The 17571-nt window shown below is 42.3% G+C and overlaps 1 protein-coding gene and 1 pseudogene across 1 annotated transcript in view; one reads left to right on the forward strand and one right to left on the reverse strand.

The window, feature by feature from the left end:
• The window catches only part of Brd4 (bromodomain containing 4), an 82399-nt gene that overhangs the window by 23944 nt on the left and 40884 nt on the right, over positions 1-17571 (forward strand).
• LOC147000453 (large ribosomal subunit protein eL34 pseudogene) lies at positions 16860-17292 on the reverse strand (annotated as a pseudogene).

Here is a 17571-nt window from a genome sequence, read left to right on the forward strand (position 1 = left end):
GCAGGTTTTTTTTTTCCAGAGCACCAATATTTTTAGTCATATTTTTACTTTTTTTCAAAGATTTATTTCTTAAATTATGTATCTTTGTGTGGATATGAGTATACGCATGTGAATGCAATGCCCTTGGAAACCAGAAGAGAGGATCAGATCTCCTGTCTGTGAAGTCAGTCAGTTGTAAGCTACCTGGCTGTCCTCCAACTCAAAGATCCTCCTGCCTCTGCCTCCCTAGTGCTGGGATTAAAGATATGCGCCACCCTATTGAGCACTCTTTGTGTGTGTGTGTGTGTGTTTAGACAGGGTTTCTCTGTGTAGCCCTGGTTGTCCTGGAACTCACTTTGTAGACCAGGCTGTCCTCGGACTCAGAAATCCGCCTGCCTCTGCTTCCTGAGTGCTGGGATTAAAGGTGTGCGCCACCACGCCCGGCCCTATTGAGCACTCTTAAATACTGAGCCATTTCTCTAGAACTTAGATGGGTGAGTGCATTGCAGAAGCAGGTGACCACTTTCTGTAAGCTAGCACTAGAATGTCATTTCATGCTCTCCTGAGTGATGGGGATTGACTGAGTACTCCAGCTCTATAAGAAGGAGGGAAGGAAGAAGCATGAACATCATGTCCCAGAATCTACTCCTGTTGTTAAGCAAAAAACCATGGAAATATGTCACTGTTCCATGCACCTCTCAACATGAGTTCTTATTTGACAGCTCTGCCCGAGGTTGGAGAATTGTGCGAATGAGCTCCAGGTGGGAGTAGTAGCTGACATTTGGATACCCAAGGTCTTGCCCATATGCCCTTTCATTCTGAGTTCTTGTCAAGAAACAACAATTGATTACTATTCTGACTAGGGACCCTTATTACCAAAAAGGAATTGGGTGACTTTTGTGGATACGGCAGAACTTGGGAGCTGAAATGGCTCAGGTGTTGAGCATTCGTTTCTCATGATCCATGTTTGTGGGTGTGGGGGTGTGTGGGAAGGAGGGGAGAGGTAGAGAGCCCATGTCCTGTCAGAGTGCCTGTGCTCTGGGCAGGCTGACGTGGGAGGACTGCTGGAGGCTTTCCACTGGACCCCACTCTAGTGGGGGTTGGGGGTTTGTGGACAAGGGGCAGCCCCCAATACCAGGGGCCCCGGGGTGACACTCTCTGCCCCAGAGATAAGGGAGAGAGGGCAGGGGGAGAAGGTTCCCACGAAGGCGAGAGTCCTTAGTCTGGTCCGTGGCTGGAGCACAGGAAGGCCTTCTGATGGGAGATTAGGCACGGTTTGTTAGGAGAAAGCCTATCCCATTGTCCAAGTGCAGGGGGCTTTGATGAACAGAGACAGTCTGTGGTTTTAGAGCTTCATTGTAGAAACGCAGGGGGAAAGAGAGAAGGTAGAGAGAGAGAGAGAGAGATCAGCCATGGCTAAGAGGAGAGAAAGGTGAAAGGAGAGAGAGAAGAAAGTCTAGAGAGTGAGAAGTTAGAGTAAGGGAGTGAAGAGAGGATGAGGAGAGAGTGTAAGAGAGCAAGGAGAGGCCAAGCAGCCCCTCTTATAGTGGCCTGTGTTATCTTGTTGTTGCTAGGTAACTGGGAGGAGTCTAGCCTGAAGGTCAGAAGCTTAGGACATTGTCTATGTGACTACTAGCCACATGCTTCTCCTGTGGGGGCTGTGGGGGCGATAACTTCGACAGGAGCCAGGGGTCCAGGAGACATGAGGGAACGCCTTCTGTCCCATGTAAGTGGGAATTACCACCACTTGGTTTCTCCGGGGTTCACAACCTAAGCTCTACTGGAGACCAGACAGTCTGTGCATAGCTCATTGCCCCACACGTTCTATTTCCAGAATGCACATGGCAGCTTAAAACTTTTTATTACTCCAGTTTCAGGAGGGCAATGCTCCAGGCATAAAGTAGCAAGTCAAACACTTGCCCACATTAAGTCAAAATAAAATTAATTAAAATGAAAAGAGTTGTTGACTTTCTATAGAAGTGGCAGAAGTTGGGCTAAAGAGATGGCTCAGTAATTAAGAATGCTTGCTGCCTTTACACAGTACCCAGGTATGGTTCCCAGCACCTACAAGGAAGCTCATAACCATGTGTAATTAATGGCCCAGGGGATCTGACCCTCTATTGAAATCTTCATTTGTACCAGGCACACACATGGTACACACACATACATGCAGGCAGAACACTCATAAAAGAAAAGATTAGAGGACAGGCTAGATCTTTAGTGAGCATTAGACTAAAATAGAAATTTTTTTTAAATGTGGAGAGTATGCTGTATCTATCCATTCATTGCATAGTGATCATCTTACTAAGAGAATGACAGGGCCTTCTACCTTAAGACAAAGGATTGGTCACAAATAGCACTCTGTCAGAAGGGGCCTTTCCTGCCTAAAATGGGAAGGCCATACCTATGCCTATGAAGTGGATGTCTGACATTTTGGCTAACAAGTCACCATATCAAGTGTGTTTTTTTCCTCAGATGTTCATTTCTGCATATACCATGGCATTTCTGTAAACTGGGAAAGGACTCAACAGAAAGTAGAACAGAATACTTTAAAGAGTATAGACAATGAGACATCAGGATGTACCAACAATTACCCAAATGTTGGGATCTTAGAAAGTTTTTTTTTTTTTTTTTATAAAGACCTTTTTGTCTTTTTTGAGTATGAGTATTTTGCACCCATGTATATGTCTGTGTACTCCATGTATGTATGTGTGAGCCTGGTGCCTGCAGAGGTAAGAGGGTGCTAGATTCTCTTAAACAGGAGTTACAGATATGGGCAGTCATGTAGATGCTGGGACCCTGGTCTTCTGAAAGAGCTGCCTGTGTTCTTAACCTCTGAGCCATCTTGAGCCCATCTGTGATAAATGGTGATCTCTTCATGTTGTGCTTGCTTGCTATTTGCTTGTTGACTTTTGGGAGCAGGGTTGTGGGGAGTGACATGATCTTATGTAGCCGGATCTAGCCTCAACAAATTCCTTATCTTCCTGCCTCCATATCACTAGTGTTGAGATCACAGCTACATTACCAAGCCCCATCTCTGCTTGTGTGTGTGTTGGGTTTTTTTTGTGTGTGTGTGTGGGGGGGGCAGGTTTGAGACAGTATTTCTCTTGTGTGTATGCCTGGCTGTCCTGGAACTCATTCTGTAGACCAGGCTGGCCGCCTTAAACTCATAGATATCTATCTGCCTTTGCCTCCCAAACTCTAGGATTAAAGGTGTTGGCTACCACCTCTGGGCTGTTTCCTTTCTTTGAGCCTCAGGTAGCTGTTGGGTTATTTTCAATGGATAAATGATTGTCATTTTTCCCATGGAGCTGATTTCCTAGTAGTGGGATGTATGTAATGACATTGGCTTAGTTAAATCGTTAGAGAAACTGCTTTAAGTTTGTAGTTATAGATCTTCTTTCCCTCACCTATCTGAAAGACAGGATGCAATTCAGTCCTGTGCTTGCTCAGCTAGAGGTTTTATTTTATTTTGGTTTTCTTTTTTTTTTTTTTTAAGATTTATTTATTTACTATATGTAAGTACACTGTAGCTGTCTTCAGACACACCAGAAGAGGGCATCAGATCTCATTTCGGGTGGTTGTGAGCCACCATGTGGTTGCTGGGATTTGAACTCTTGACCTTCGGAAGAGCAGTCGGGTGCTCTTACCCACTGAGCCATCTCACCAGCCCTTATTTTGGTTTTCAAGACAGGGTTTCTCCGTATAGCCCTGGCTGTCCTGGAGCTCATTTTGTAGAACAGGCTGGTCTTGAACTCAGAAATCCGCCTGCCTCTGCCTCCCGAGCGCTGGGATTAAAGGCGTGCACCACCATGCTCGGATTTTTTTTTTAAGATTTATTTATTATTATCTATGTACACTGTAGCTGTCTTCAGATGCACCAGAAGAGGGTCAGATCTCATTACAGATGGTTGTGAGCCACCATGTAGTTTCTGGGATTTGAACTTAGGACCTTCGGAAGAGCAGTCAGTGCTCTTAATCACTGAGCCATCTCACCAGCCCCTCAACTATTGTTTTTCTCCATGAACCATCTCTCTACAATCCCTTCTTGACATTTGAGGGTGTAATAAAGGAGAACAAACTATACAATACCATGCCGTTTTCTTGTCAAAATGGTAAAAAATGTAAGTTGAGGGCTCTTGGAAGTTTCGCAATTACAGAACTACATATATATGTATCTGAGAGAAGGAAAGAAGAAAGCCTTCTGATAACAGTTTTACATTTCTATGCTGGATAGTTTAACACATGTTTTTTTGTTTAATTCTTATATAAGCCTAATGGGTCTAACAAGGTGGCTGAGTAAAAGAGTGCTTGTTCTTACCAAGGATCTGGCTTCAGTTCTGAGCACTCGCAACCATCAGTAGCTCTAATTCCAGGGGATCCGGTATCCTCTTGGGACCTTCATAGGCATCGAACACATATGTCCATGCCCACAAGCAAAACACATAACATTTTTTAAATATTAGAAAAAAAAATCTAAGGTTGGTGATAGAAAGTCCTCTTTTTGGGCTAAAATAAATGCTCAGGACCACAAAAGGTCATGGTCTATTGGAAGGTCTTGGTGGTTTAGAAGAATTTTGTGAGGAGAAGCCTCTGTCAAGAGTACACCGGTGCAACTATGATTATTCACTAGTCAACCAGAGAAACAGGTGGCTCTTAGAATGGTGCAATCTGTTTTGTCATTAGCTTTTCAGAGTTAGAGAAAATGTTATTCCCCACTAACCTCATAGTCAGGTGGAAGGTGCTGTAGAGACTGAGTGGGAGGTGAGGGAGACTGTACTTTAGGTGTGTTTACACACACCTGCATTGTTTCTCTCAGGGCTCCACTTGAATCAGCTATGCAGACTGTTTTTGCTGTCTTAAAAACACGTTGGCTTGTCTCTGGACATCCTATTCCAACATGTATGGATTAATTTTGTGATTAATTTAAGCTTCAAACACCCCTCACTTACTATGATATTACTTATAATTTCAATTTTCAGTTTGTTGTTGGTATATAAGAAAGCAGTTAAATTTCACATTTTTGTATCTGCATCCTTGCTTTTAGTGTAGAACTTTCTGTTGATTCTGTGGTATTTTCTTTCTTTCTTTCCCTTTTTTTTTAGATTTATTTATTTATTTATTACATGTAAGTACACTGTAGCTGTCTTCAGACACTCCAGAAGAGGGAGTCAGATCTCATTACGGGTGGTTGTGAGCCACCACGTGGTTGCTGGGATTTGAACTTCGAACCTTCAGAAGAGCAGTCGGGTGCTCTTACCCACTGAGCCATCTCACCAGCCCCTCTGTGGTATTTTCTAGGGGAGGTAATCATAGCATCTGCAAAGAAAAGTTTTCAGTTATTCCCTTCCAGTTGTGTGTCTCTCTTGTTTCCTTTTGTTATTGGATTAGTTAGGACTTTAACACAAGTTAGAGGACACCCTTACTTGTTCCAGATCATAAAGGACAAAGCCTCTAGTTCCTCAGTATTAAGGAAGTTTTGTGAATGCCATACAACAGCCTATCCACTTCAGAACATTTTGGAAGATCACTTGAGGAGGGCAGATGCAGGGTTATGGAAAATGGAGTAAGCTAGTATATTTGAAGAAATCTTAGGTTTACTGTCTCACTCAGCAAAGAGATAGGGAAACTTAGTGCCCCTGGGTCCTACAATATACTGCAGACACTAGACTTATGCTGGCATCTCTGGACTGCGGTAGAATGTTGTACAGCTTTTTTAGCAAGTTGGTTCTCTGAGATTGACAAGTATGACTGCCCCCAGACAGGGTCTCTCTGTGTAACCCTGGCTGTCTTGGAACTGGCTTTGTAGACCAGGCTGGTCTCAAACTCAGATATTCGCCTGTGTCCTCCTCCCAAGTGCTGGAATTAAAGGCGTGCACCACCATGCCTGCCATGACAGTATGATTTAACTGTATGAGTTGTTCCTTGACTGTTGTCCAAGCCTCTCTTGGAATTTCTCATTATTACTAGAGTAGGAAATAAACATCAGAAGTAAAAGTATGAAGGAGTTAGACATGCTAGTTTGTTTTCTGAATGGTCTTTTTGGCATAGAACCTGCTTGTACACCTTTCTCTGTCCTTGACTGCCATGCCATTTCATCGGTGCCCAGGGATCCACAGTCCCACAGTTCCTCAGCCTACCAAGGAGCTTGGATGTCAGCCAGGACCTAGAACCCTAGGCTCTGAGGGAATCAGTGGTTTTGTTTTTGTTTTTTGTTTTTGAATTAGTCCTGGCATCCAGTCATCATTTACAGTGTTTTTCCCTGGGAACCTGGCAGAGAAGCCTCAAAAATTGGCTCAATCTGCCCTTGGAAACACAAGCCTGCCCTAAGTTGTTAGTTCTCTCTCATATATTGAGAAGGCTTCTGAAAAATAGTAGAAAGAGAGAGGGTGTGGGTGATTATCACTAGATTTCCAGGCCAGTTCTGTCATTCTGCCCCCTCTTCTATTCTCCTTGTTTTCTAGCCAACAAGATAGCTGTGTTCCCTCTTGTTCAAAACTGCTAGTGAAGAAGTCCTCCTCTCTTCTCATTCCCATGGTTGCTTTCCGTCTGGACACAACATTGGGTCTAAGAAAATCAGCTCACCAGGGTGTGACCGCTGAATCTCATTGGAGTTCTCTGTAGTGAGTAAGAATTCTGGAAGTTTTAAAAAAACAGAAAAATTATGGGTATGTTTTTGTTTTAATCCCGGGTATGGGATATAGGACTGTTTCAGATTGTCCACAGCAACTGACTTTGATTTGCCGATTTTGACAGCTGCAGATAATTTCTGAGAGTGTGTGACATTTGGAATTTTGGACTTTTCAGAGGGTATATAAATACTGGGGCCCCCAAGAAATATGGTGGCTTGTTGTTGGTTGGCCTCTATTGGTCAAGATTTGTCTAAGTAGTTGCATGTAAAGAACAAGAAGACAAAATTAGATATCTGGCAGCAGCATTGCCCCCTTTCCTACTCCTGACTTTATTCAGGGATCTCTATCCTTTTTTTTTTTTTTTTTTAGTGTTGGGGGGGTTGAAGGAAAAGGGTGGAAGAAAGTAGCAAAAGACAGCTTCAGTTCACCAGACTAGAGACTTTCTCCAGTGAACTGTCCATCCAAGCTTTCATTACAGCTTCAGAAATGTGGGGAAAGAGAACATTATACTTAGTCATGTCCACTTATGTTTAGGTTATGAGGACATCGATGCCAAACATATTACATTATAAATACTCAACAGATTTCTGGTATGTCTGGCATGACTCTGTTTCTTTATTGTTCTTGGTTGTGCAGTGACTCAAGAGTTATGACTTGAAGGTTAGAGTCGTCCCCGAAGATTTCTAAAATAAAAATAACACTTGGTACTTACTGTAGAGAGAGAGGAGCCTAAACATCAAAGACTATAAAGGTTTCTGTCCTAGATGTTGCTGGCTCTGTAGTTCTGCACATTGTTGCTTTCGGGTCAGGAACTGAGTCATAAATTCAAACCCAGTCTGTGAGGCAAGATACATACTGGGCCAATGTTACTTCTGGGTTTGCTTGACCTCCCTCTCCCCCCACCCCACCCTCCCTCCCTTCCTTCATTTTTTGATACCTGCTGCTAGATATCGCTTGTTGAGCATCTCTTTGTTAGTTTGAAGGTGGAGATAATGATAGTAGTTTGGTTTCTTATGGCCCAGTTGACTGCTCTTTGACTGAAGAAATCCGTGAAATCAATGTTGAAGCTATTTCTGTTGGTCATTTGATATGGGAAGTTTTCAGTGAATGAATTGATACTTTTTTTTTTTTTTGAACATTGAGTAAAAGTGGATGTGCCTTTGCCACTGTGACAGTACTATTCACAGAAGTCCTGGAGGGAGGTTCAAAAGTTGTAGGCTTCATAGAGAGAGCCTGTTAACAGAATAAAACAGTAGAAACAATTGACCATCTTTAGGAAAAGTGAAGAAATATGTAAAATATAGTTATCCTTATAAAATACAGTATCCTTCAGACTTAAAAGGGAAACTGTCACATGTTTTATAACATGGGTGGATCCTGAGCACATCATACCAAATGGAAACATCCAAGTACAAGGAGACAAATAATGATGGTTTTCCACTCAGAGAAGATATTTGTGTAATCATAGACAAGAATAGAGCAGTGGTTTCAGGGACAGGAAAGAGAAGTTAATATTTTGTGAGCAGACTTTGTGTTGGATGAAAGACAAGTTTTGAATAAGGATCTGAATGATGAGTGTATTAACATTGTAAATGTACTTAGCCCTACTGAGTCATATGCTCTCAGTGTATAGCCTAGGCTGGCCCATACATACCTGACTACGATGTCTTAGTGCTTCTGTGGACTATGTGCAGTGTTCTGAATTGGCAGTAACTGGGTCTATCAAGGATTATAGACTTTTGTCAACGTTGTGGCTGGATTTTTGTTTTGTAGAGCAGCACAGCTAGCACTGACTTGTTGCTTATTGTTGCCATGTCTTTGATGTTCTTCTCCACTGTTATTCAGCTGTATTATGCTCTGCTGTCTGGGGACTGAGATAGTGTACCTTCTCTGACCTTGGACATTGTAGTATTTTCACCAAGTATCACTTCCTGTGGCTTCTTATTTGGGGTAGTGTTGTGAAATAGAGTTGATCAGAGAATCTTTTTTTTTTCTTTTTTTTTCTTTTTCGAGACAGGGTTTCTCTGTGTAGCCCTGGCTGTCCTGGAACTCACTCTGTAGACCAGGCTGGCCTCGAACTCAGAGATCCCTGCCCATCGATCAGGAATTCTGGTATAATTAATAAGTTAAACTTTTTTCAGTCCTGATTTTTGTTTGTTTATTGTTTTGGAGACAGGGTATCTCTGTAACTTTAGCTGTCCTGCCCAGGCTAGCCTTGATTGAACTCAGATCCACCTGCCTCTGCACCCTCCCAACCCCCACTGCCCAGCCTCAGGCCTACTTTATAGGTCTTGTTCTTCCGTGGGTACCTAAACTTTGTTTTGAGGTGAAGGTATGTTTTATTTGAGACCAGGCCCAGGCTGGTTCTTAGAAACTTCCCAAGGAGCAGGAAGAAACAGGTATTAGAGACTGCAGACACACATCACTGTATACAGCTTGTCTTTTTGGTTGGGTGTGTCATTACTTTGAGCAGTACTGCCAGTAGCCTCCTTGAGTTGTTGGCATTGGCAGTGGACAGCTGCTGATCTCAGGTTCTTAGGTGTTCATATAGTAATACGACCTTGGTTAGATCCACCATTTCTTTTTTTTTTTTTTTAAGATTTATTTATTTATTATATCTAAGTACACTGTAGCTGTCTTCAGACACTCCAGAAGAGGGCGCCAGATCTTGTTACGGATGGTTGTTAGCCACCATGTGGTTGCTGGGATTTGAACTCTGGACCTTTGGAAGAGCAGTCGGGTGCTCTTACCCACTGAGCCATCTCACCAGCCCCCAGATCCACCATTTCAAGTCCAAAGGAGAAATGTTTTTTTTATTTGCCCACATGCCTTCCTTGGGCAAGCTATTTTCTCAATAGTACACTAAATAGTTTAAATAACAACTGGCTTCTTAAAGAGATCTTTCAGGGTATAGATAACTATAGCTATAGATCTTTAAGGGTATAGATAACATCTAAGCCCCAGATGGTTGTGAAATGAAACTCTTTTGGTTTTTCGAGACAGGGTTTCTCTGTGTAGTACTGGCTGTCCCGGAATTCACTTTGTAGACCAGGCTGGCCTCAAACTCAGAAATCTGCCCGCCTCTGCTGGGATTAAAGGCGTGCGCCACCACGCCCAGCTGAAATGAAACTCTTGATTTTGTTTCTAGATATTTGTTTCCTTGAGTACTGCCTAGGTGATCTAGCTGAATTTTTATCCTATCTTGATCTGTTTTGTTACTTGTTTTGTTTGTGAGACCTGCAGTTCAAGACCCCTGGTGGGGAGAGAATTACCCTTCCACAGGTTTCATATCTATCAGAAATTTATACATAATTCATAAAATTAGTAAAATTACAGTTATGAACTAGTAACAATAATTAGGGGTCACCACAACGTGAAAGACTGTATTAAAAGGCCACATCATTATTAAGGTTGAGAACCACTGGCCTTAATCTTATATTTGTGGGACAGGATGTCTATAGTTTAGAAATCTTTATTAGATTCTAGCTGAAAATAGACTTGGAAATGACTTTCAGTGAGGCTAGAGAGATAGCTCATGGGTTAAGAGTACAGGCTGTTCTTCCAGAGGACCTGGGTGCAATTCCTGACACCCCACATGACAGCTCAAAACTGTAACTCCAGTTTCGGGAGATCAGGTACCTTCACATAGACATACACACAGGCAAAACACCAATATATATAAAAATACGTCATTAATATGGCTGTGAGAATGACTGCCAGATTGTAAAGGAATGACTTCCTTCAAATTCCATCTGTGTGAAGTTGTACCCTACCCCAAGGATCATGACAGTTGATAAATGCCATGACCTCTCTTGAGATGGAAGAAAGCGATGGCACCTGAATTCTTAAAGCTTTTTCCAGAAGATGTGAATATTCTTTTCCTTCTGTTAACCTACCCCACCTCATTTATGTTACTCTTCATCTGTACCCTCCCATTGCTTGAGTGTGAGAATGATTTGGAGATGAATTTCTCCCTTCTGTTGTTGGCTGAGGATAAATCTCCACTGTTCAGTTTGTGCTTGGTCTTGTTACTGGTTCTGTAGTTTATAAAGTGCAAAAAGAAAGAGTAAACTAGGTAAGATCAATTTATGCATAGTGGCTTCTTTTTCTTCTCTTTCTCTTGCATGCTTGCTTGTTTGCTTGCTTGCCTTCCTCATTAAAGATAGAACATAACTAATGAGATAAGTTCTGACTTTGGTTAGCTAACTTTCTAATTAAAGATAGAACATACTAGTGGATAAAAATTCTGACTGGCAGCTCAGTACCTCTCATTCAGCAGTGCTTAATTGAACTGTTTATTTAGGAGGATGCCACTCTCCGCAGAAGGAGTTGCATGTATCTGAACGTGTAGCAGTATAAGCCTCTGGTTTCAGTAACTAACCTGCTTAAGAGGTTGGGATTCAGGATCACACTTGATCCTTGGCATAGGAATCAGTAGGTAAATTAGCAAAGCGTGTACACCAGAGTTGTAGTGTAGGTTTGGCTTATGCAAGTCATAGATTGACTACTTTTTCTTTACTTTCCAGGTGGTAGTGCAGCTGTAGCTAAGCTGTAGCTAAGACTGGAAGCTGTAGGTAGCTAAGGTTTCTTCATAGTCTTATCATAAAGCTGGCAAATCAGCTTTAGATTAATCAGCACATGAATGGGATGTTCTATTTAGTGAGGGAAGTTTCTTCACTTTGGTGGACTGTGTTGTGTTATTTCCTTTATTGTAGTTTATGGAGGGAATGAAAAAAGATAGACCCCACAGAACCTCAGCTGTGGAAGTCCCATCTCACCTCTGCTCTGGCTCTCTCCTTCCTTTGCTCCTTCTCCTCTTCCTCTTTTCTTAGCATCTACTTTATTCCCAATTGTCTGAGGCCATGAGGACAAATGTTTTGGAATCAGATCTTAAAACTCTGTAGAGAACAAAATACATAATTATTTGTTAAATGGGTGAGTGAGAAATCCAGTAATGCACATTTCACGCAACAGAAATGAGGTGACTGAAGTCATGCTCAGGCTGACTGTGACCACCCTTAAACAAGCCTTAATTTGCAGTTTGTTCTTTACTTTTCAAACAACTTTCTTCTTCTTTTTTTAAATTATTTATTTTTTTATTTTGTAAGAGAGATGCAGTCAACTCAGAAGCAGTCCTTATAACTATTTGTTAGTGGGCAGGTAGCTATAAACAGTGTTGGAGGAACAGTTTGCATCCTTACTGGAACCCTTTGGTGGTATTGTATCATGGTGCTTTTGTCCCATCTAGGTCCTGCTGGAGTAGTCACATTCTTTTTCCTCTGTAACTCAAGATTTCCTCCCCTCTTTTGGCAGTACTGGGAGTGGAACCCTCAAACTCAGAAGTCTGCCTGCCTCTTGAGTGCTGGGATTAAAGGTGTGCATGTGTCACCATTACCTGGCCCAAGAACACTTTTTAAAGCCTCACATTGGTCTTTGACTTGAAAACAAGTCTTTAGTAGATATATCTCTAACAGGACCCAGTAAGTGAGCCAGCACCAGGTTGGAATTCGTGTGTAGAGTGTTGGGTGTTACATATTAAAAAAATATGTCTTAAAAGGAAAAAGGAACAATAGAAGCACGAAAAGCATTGCATTGGAGAGGGAAGGAGATGTGTAGGTTCTGTGGATTCAGGCTTTCTAGGGTACAACTAGAACCTGGAGGCACAGAATATGGTGGCCTGTCCGTGGAGGAGATGGCAGTCCAATTTGCCTAGGTTCTTCCATGGCTTGGTGCTCTGTGTTCAAATGATGGAAAAGTCTTCTCTCGGGCTTAGGACATTTATTTGGGTAGTGTTTTGGGTTGTTCTTGTACCACTTTTTATCACTAAGGGTGTAAGTTTATACTGGATTTAATAAGGTTTTTCTTTTTCAACACCCTTGGTATGTTTCTTTACCTGAAAGTCTAGTGCATTTTGATGCCATTTCTGTGGCAGCTAGTGAAATCCAAGGGAGCAGATTGCATTTTTGTGTTCATAGGATTAGTTGAAGGCACATCTAAAATTCTGTTGTAAGTCTGCTTTTTTGAAGAGAATTGAGCTTATCCAGTACAATTTTTTGGGGGGGGCGGGCAGGTGGGTTCAAGACTGGGTTTCTCTGTGTAGCCCTGGCTGTCCTGGAACTCACTTTGTAGACCAGGCTGGCCTGGAACTCAGAAATCCACCTGTCTCTGCCTCTGCCTCCCAAGTGCTGGGATTAAAGGCTTATGCCACCACGCCCGGCTCCAGTACAAATTTTTAAAAATTAGTTATTTTTTTCATTAACTGTATAACCTCTACAAGGAGACCAGGCTGGCCCTGAACTCAGAGATCCCCTGCCTCTGCCTCTATAAAGTACTGGGGTTAAAGGCATGTCTTCAGGCCTGGCTAGCACAAATTTTTATTATTGACTACTGTATATCCTTTTTGTGATTGAAAATGTGACTACTTAACTTTCACCTACTGCCTCAGGAAGCTTCCCTCCCCTCCCCCCCCTTCACCTCTCCTTTTCAAAGATGTATTTATTTATTTTATGCATACGAGTACACTAGCTATCTTCCAACACACCCGAAGAGGGGATCAGATCTCATTACAGATAGTTGTGAGTCACCATGTGGTTGCTGGGAATTGAATTCAGGACCTCTGGAAAAGCAGTCAGTGCTCTTAACTGCTGACCCATCTTTCTAGTCTCAGGAAGCTTTTCTTGACCCAAGCCTCTTACTGCTGAGGTACCTGTGTCACCTTGTGAGGTTGCCATCTGGCCAGACCCAGGTACAAGTGGTGCTTCAGTCTCCTACCTTATGTTCTCTTAGCTTGTTAGATTGGTTACATGGAACAGTTCAGGGTCAGAAAAAATTATTCCGGGTAGGGGCATGAAAACAAATTCATACAACCCATGGAGTTCATGTTTTGACAAAGGTTCTCATGCAGCCATGGCTGTCCATAAACTCCATAGTCTTCTTGCTTCAGCAGGTGTGCAACAGTAGCTAAAAATCAAGTTTTCTACTGGAATTATTTGGAGATAACACCTCCTGATTGGCTTTTGGCTTAAGCATCAGTTACTTGAATGTAGAATGTAAATAACAAATAGTAGAGTGTGGTAAGAGAGAGCTAGATAACAAAGACAAGCTGAGGTAGAACACTGGAACCAACCAACTTCCCTCCCTCCCTCCCTCCCTCCCTCTCTCCCTCCCTCCCTCCCTCCCTCCTTCCCTCCCTCCCTCCCTCCCATGTGCATTGGCATTTTACCTGCACCTATGTCTGTGTGAGGGTATCGAATCTCCTGGAAGTTACAGGAGTTACAGGCATATGTGGGCTGCCATGTAGGAGCTGGGAACTGAACTTGGGTCCTCAGGAAGAAAAACTGTTGAGTCATCCATCACTCCTGCTCCACACAGGAAACATTTCATTTATTTGGGCTGTTTTCTTTTTGATTGTTCTGGACAGAGGGTCTTATTGGGGGTGAGTGTCTGTTGGAGGAGTTGCTTTGATAAAGATGGGTATTCTCATGGTCATATTTGCCTTCTTTGGAGGGCTTAGGAGTCTATTCCTATGACCTTTCTGTTCTTTAAGCAGTTGATTCAGTAAGCATGTTTTCCAGCAATAAAAGAATGCATTCATGCCATTCACAGACCAGTATGCTCAGAGGTCTGACTTTCTGTCTGCTGGAGAAGATGCCTTAACTTCTCTGCCCTTGGTACTACTATGGGGGGTTCTGACACTTAGGACAAAGGACTGCTGTATGTAGCACAAGCTGCTCAGCTATTGTGGCCTGAACAGGGGATGCTAGAAAGCTCACACATTTTTGTGCCCTCCTGGAAAAAATCATGTAAGGGAATGAAAATCCTATTATAAAAAAATTTATTTGTTAAGACTGTGAAAACTTTTATTAGTTATCTCTTTTACTTTAGTGTATTTGGGAGATGGTAGCGTATTAATTAAAAGCACTGCACATCCTCGTTGGCTCCATTTTTCATCATGGTAGCCTCCATGTTCAGTGCTGCAGCCCATATTGTAAAGCCTGATTTCCCTGTATGGAGATAAACATCAGTGTCAGGCTCATGTCAGGTTCTCCATTACAGAAAAGACAGAAATGTGTAGAAAATGGACTGGCAGGGGCTGGAGAGATGGTTAAGAGCACTGATTGCTCTGCCAGAGGTCTTGAGTTCAATTCCCAGCATCCACATGGTGGCTCACAGCCATCTGTAATGGGATCTGATACCCTCTTCTGGTCTGAAGACAGTGACAGTGTACTCACATAAAAAAAATCCTTGCAGCTGGGGGTGGGGTGGGGTGTGGGGTGGGATTGGATGATTTTTCCTTCAGTCTCAGCTATGTGTGGAAGCCTTTTATGTACCACACTTTAATATTTTTAGAGAGGTTTCTGCTTCTCCCTTTACATGTACTGTTGGGTTTTTGGAGAACAAACTTGTTTTCCCCCTATTTGTCTAATTAAATTGACAATAGCCTAAGACCATATAACCCCTCTCTGCCAGTCTAACCTGTTGTGCTATGTTGCCTTGGTCTTGAGGTATGAGAAACCAATCCTTTTAGGCTCTTGAATTATTTTTGAGTCTTATTCAATGTTTTCCCATTGGAAAGTCTTGGAAGGTGTGTGCACTAGCGATCAGAATAAGGCCTGATACGAGATAAACTCTGCACTGATTTATGCCTTTAGCACCTCCTTACCCTATGTGGTTTGGTTTTGTTCTTTTAGGAACCTCTATGCTAAACTTGTTTTCCTTCCTCTCAACAAGAATCTTAAAGGATTTGTATAATGCCTACCCTAAATAAGATAACTAGCTGGAGAAATTGTCATCCCAGTGGGAGCAGGGACTTTTCTTTTTCCTGTCCAAACCCTAGGAACAGAATTGGTATCCCAGAACCTTTGTGAAAACCATGGAGGTGTAGCTGCCATCTGTTTTCTATCGTAACATTAAGGAGTCAAAGTCAGGATCACCAGGATAAGTTGGGTAGTTAGACTAGGTGATCATCAAGCTCTGCCTTCAATAGAGAGCCTATCTTACTAAAGTAGATTTCAAAGAAGGTGCCCAGTATCAACTTCAGGCCTATAGGTCTGATCCCTTCACCCCCACTCCCCACCCCCAAACACACACACAGCAGGATGATCATGAATTCAAGGACTACCTGGGCAACGTCTCAGAAGATAAGCAGGAGGACAATGCTCTGTCAGGGATATAAATGGCAATTTATATCCCTAACACCCATACTTTTGCAGCAGCATGGTTCACATTAATCATACTAACTGTAAAAATAAGGCATTGGGGTGGGGCTAGGGAGATGGCCAGAAGGTTAAGAGCACTGACTGCTCTAACTGAAGACTCCTGTTTGGTTCCCAGGACCTACATGGTCACTTACATCCATCTGTGATTCCAGTTCCATGGGACTAGATTCTTTTTTCTGACCTCTTCTGTCACCAGACATGCATGCAGTAACATACATAAATATATGTAACCAAAGCACTCCTCATATACATTAAAAAGAAAAAAGAAAGAAATCCAAGTGTTGAGAAACTGATGAATGTGTAAGTAAATTGTGTTTTATGTGTGGTCATTTTTAAAACTAGGAAGGCACTTCTTCTGTTGTAATGTGGATCCTGTTAAATGAAATAAGCCATGGTGTTCCCCTCAAGTGAGGCCTCTAGAGACGGAATGTAGTTGGGACTGAAATTAGGGAAGTGCAGGGAGTTAGAGCTATGTGGTGTGGTTAATACAGTAACATGAATGTATCTGGTTTTGAGGCTAAGGCGGGAGGATCATGATTTAGAGACCAGATTAGGCCTACTGTGTGTCAGTAACATCTCTGAAAGGGTAAGAAGAGCTGGCTTGTGGCTCATACCTTTAATCTCAGTGCTGAGTATCTATTGAGTTTGAGGCCAGCCAGGAATACAAAGGGAAACCCTGACTCAAACCAAGCATGAGATTTGGTGCCTTATCATCATAATACCACAACAGTTTTACAAAAGGAAAATCAATTTTTAAAAATCACTTATTGAGATCTCCTGTATTGTTTTCAAAAAGGTCTTCTCTCATTTACACTTATTACATGGTTTTAAAGAAGCATTCTGAATTATAGACATGTACTGATAGCATTAAATGTGTGCAGTGCTGGGAAAGTTTCATATATCTGATTACTACTAAGGCCTACATGCCTAAGGCCCAATCATATGTTTTTGAATGAAAAATTTACCCCCAAGTTGAAATGAACAGTGTGGAGTGCTAAGATTAGGTATGCAGTATTTAAAAGTTGCATATTTATTTTGCTTTATGACTCTGTGCTTGTACCTTCAACACTTTCACAACGATTTTCCGCTCTTCGATAAAGAAGGCCTACTTGATCCCGTCACAGACACACTTGGCACACGTGGACCCACCATAGGTCCTGCTGACGTGCAGTGTCTTAGACAATCTCCTAAGGACATTGGGTCTCACAGCACGAACTCCTCGCAGTCTGCCTGGGCACACGCCATGTGAGAATTTAGGTGCTTTCCCAACCTTCTTGGTGTAAAGGGAAACAATCCTGTTGCCAGCCTGGTTTTGTTAGAGGCTGTATTGTAGGAAAGCCTACACGGTTTGTCAAATGCTGGGCCGTCCTGAGGGCCTCTAAGCACTGTCCCTGGAAGAGCTTTAAATGTCTTTTAAATTTATTTTTTGGGTTTGTAAAAGAATGCAGATGCCTAGGTGAAAATCAGAGGATAACTTTTGGGAGCTGGTTCTCCTCCTGTAGGTTATGGGGATCAAAAACAGGTTGTCAGGCTTGTGCAGTAAAAACCCCTTTACCCACCAAACTATGTCACTTTCCCCAACTCTGCATCTTTTGTTGTTTCTGAAGACCTGGCTGGCCTTAAAACTTGCTAGGGCCAATAATTCATGTTGTTAAAAAAAGTGATCATATATTGAAAAATTTGGGCACAGGAGGTTTTTAGCAAGCAAATTGTTAACCTTAAATCTCCCTTTTTACATTAAT

This window comes from Mus caroli, unplaced genomic scaffold, assembly GCF_978045245.1.
Source record: "Mus caroli unplaced genomic scaffold, Mus_caroli_1 scaffold_18, whole genome shotgun sequence".
NCBI classification, from domain to species: domain Eukaryota; kingdom Metazoa; phylum Chordata; class Mammalia; order Rodentia; family Muridae; genus Mus; species Mus caroli.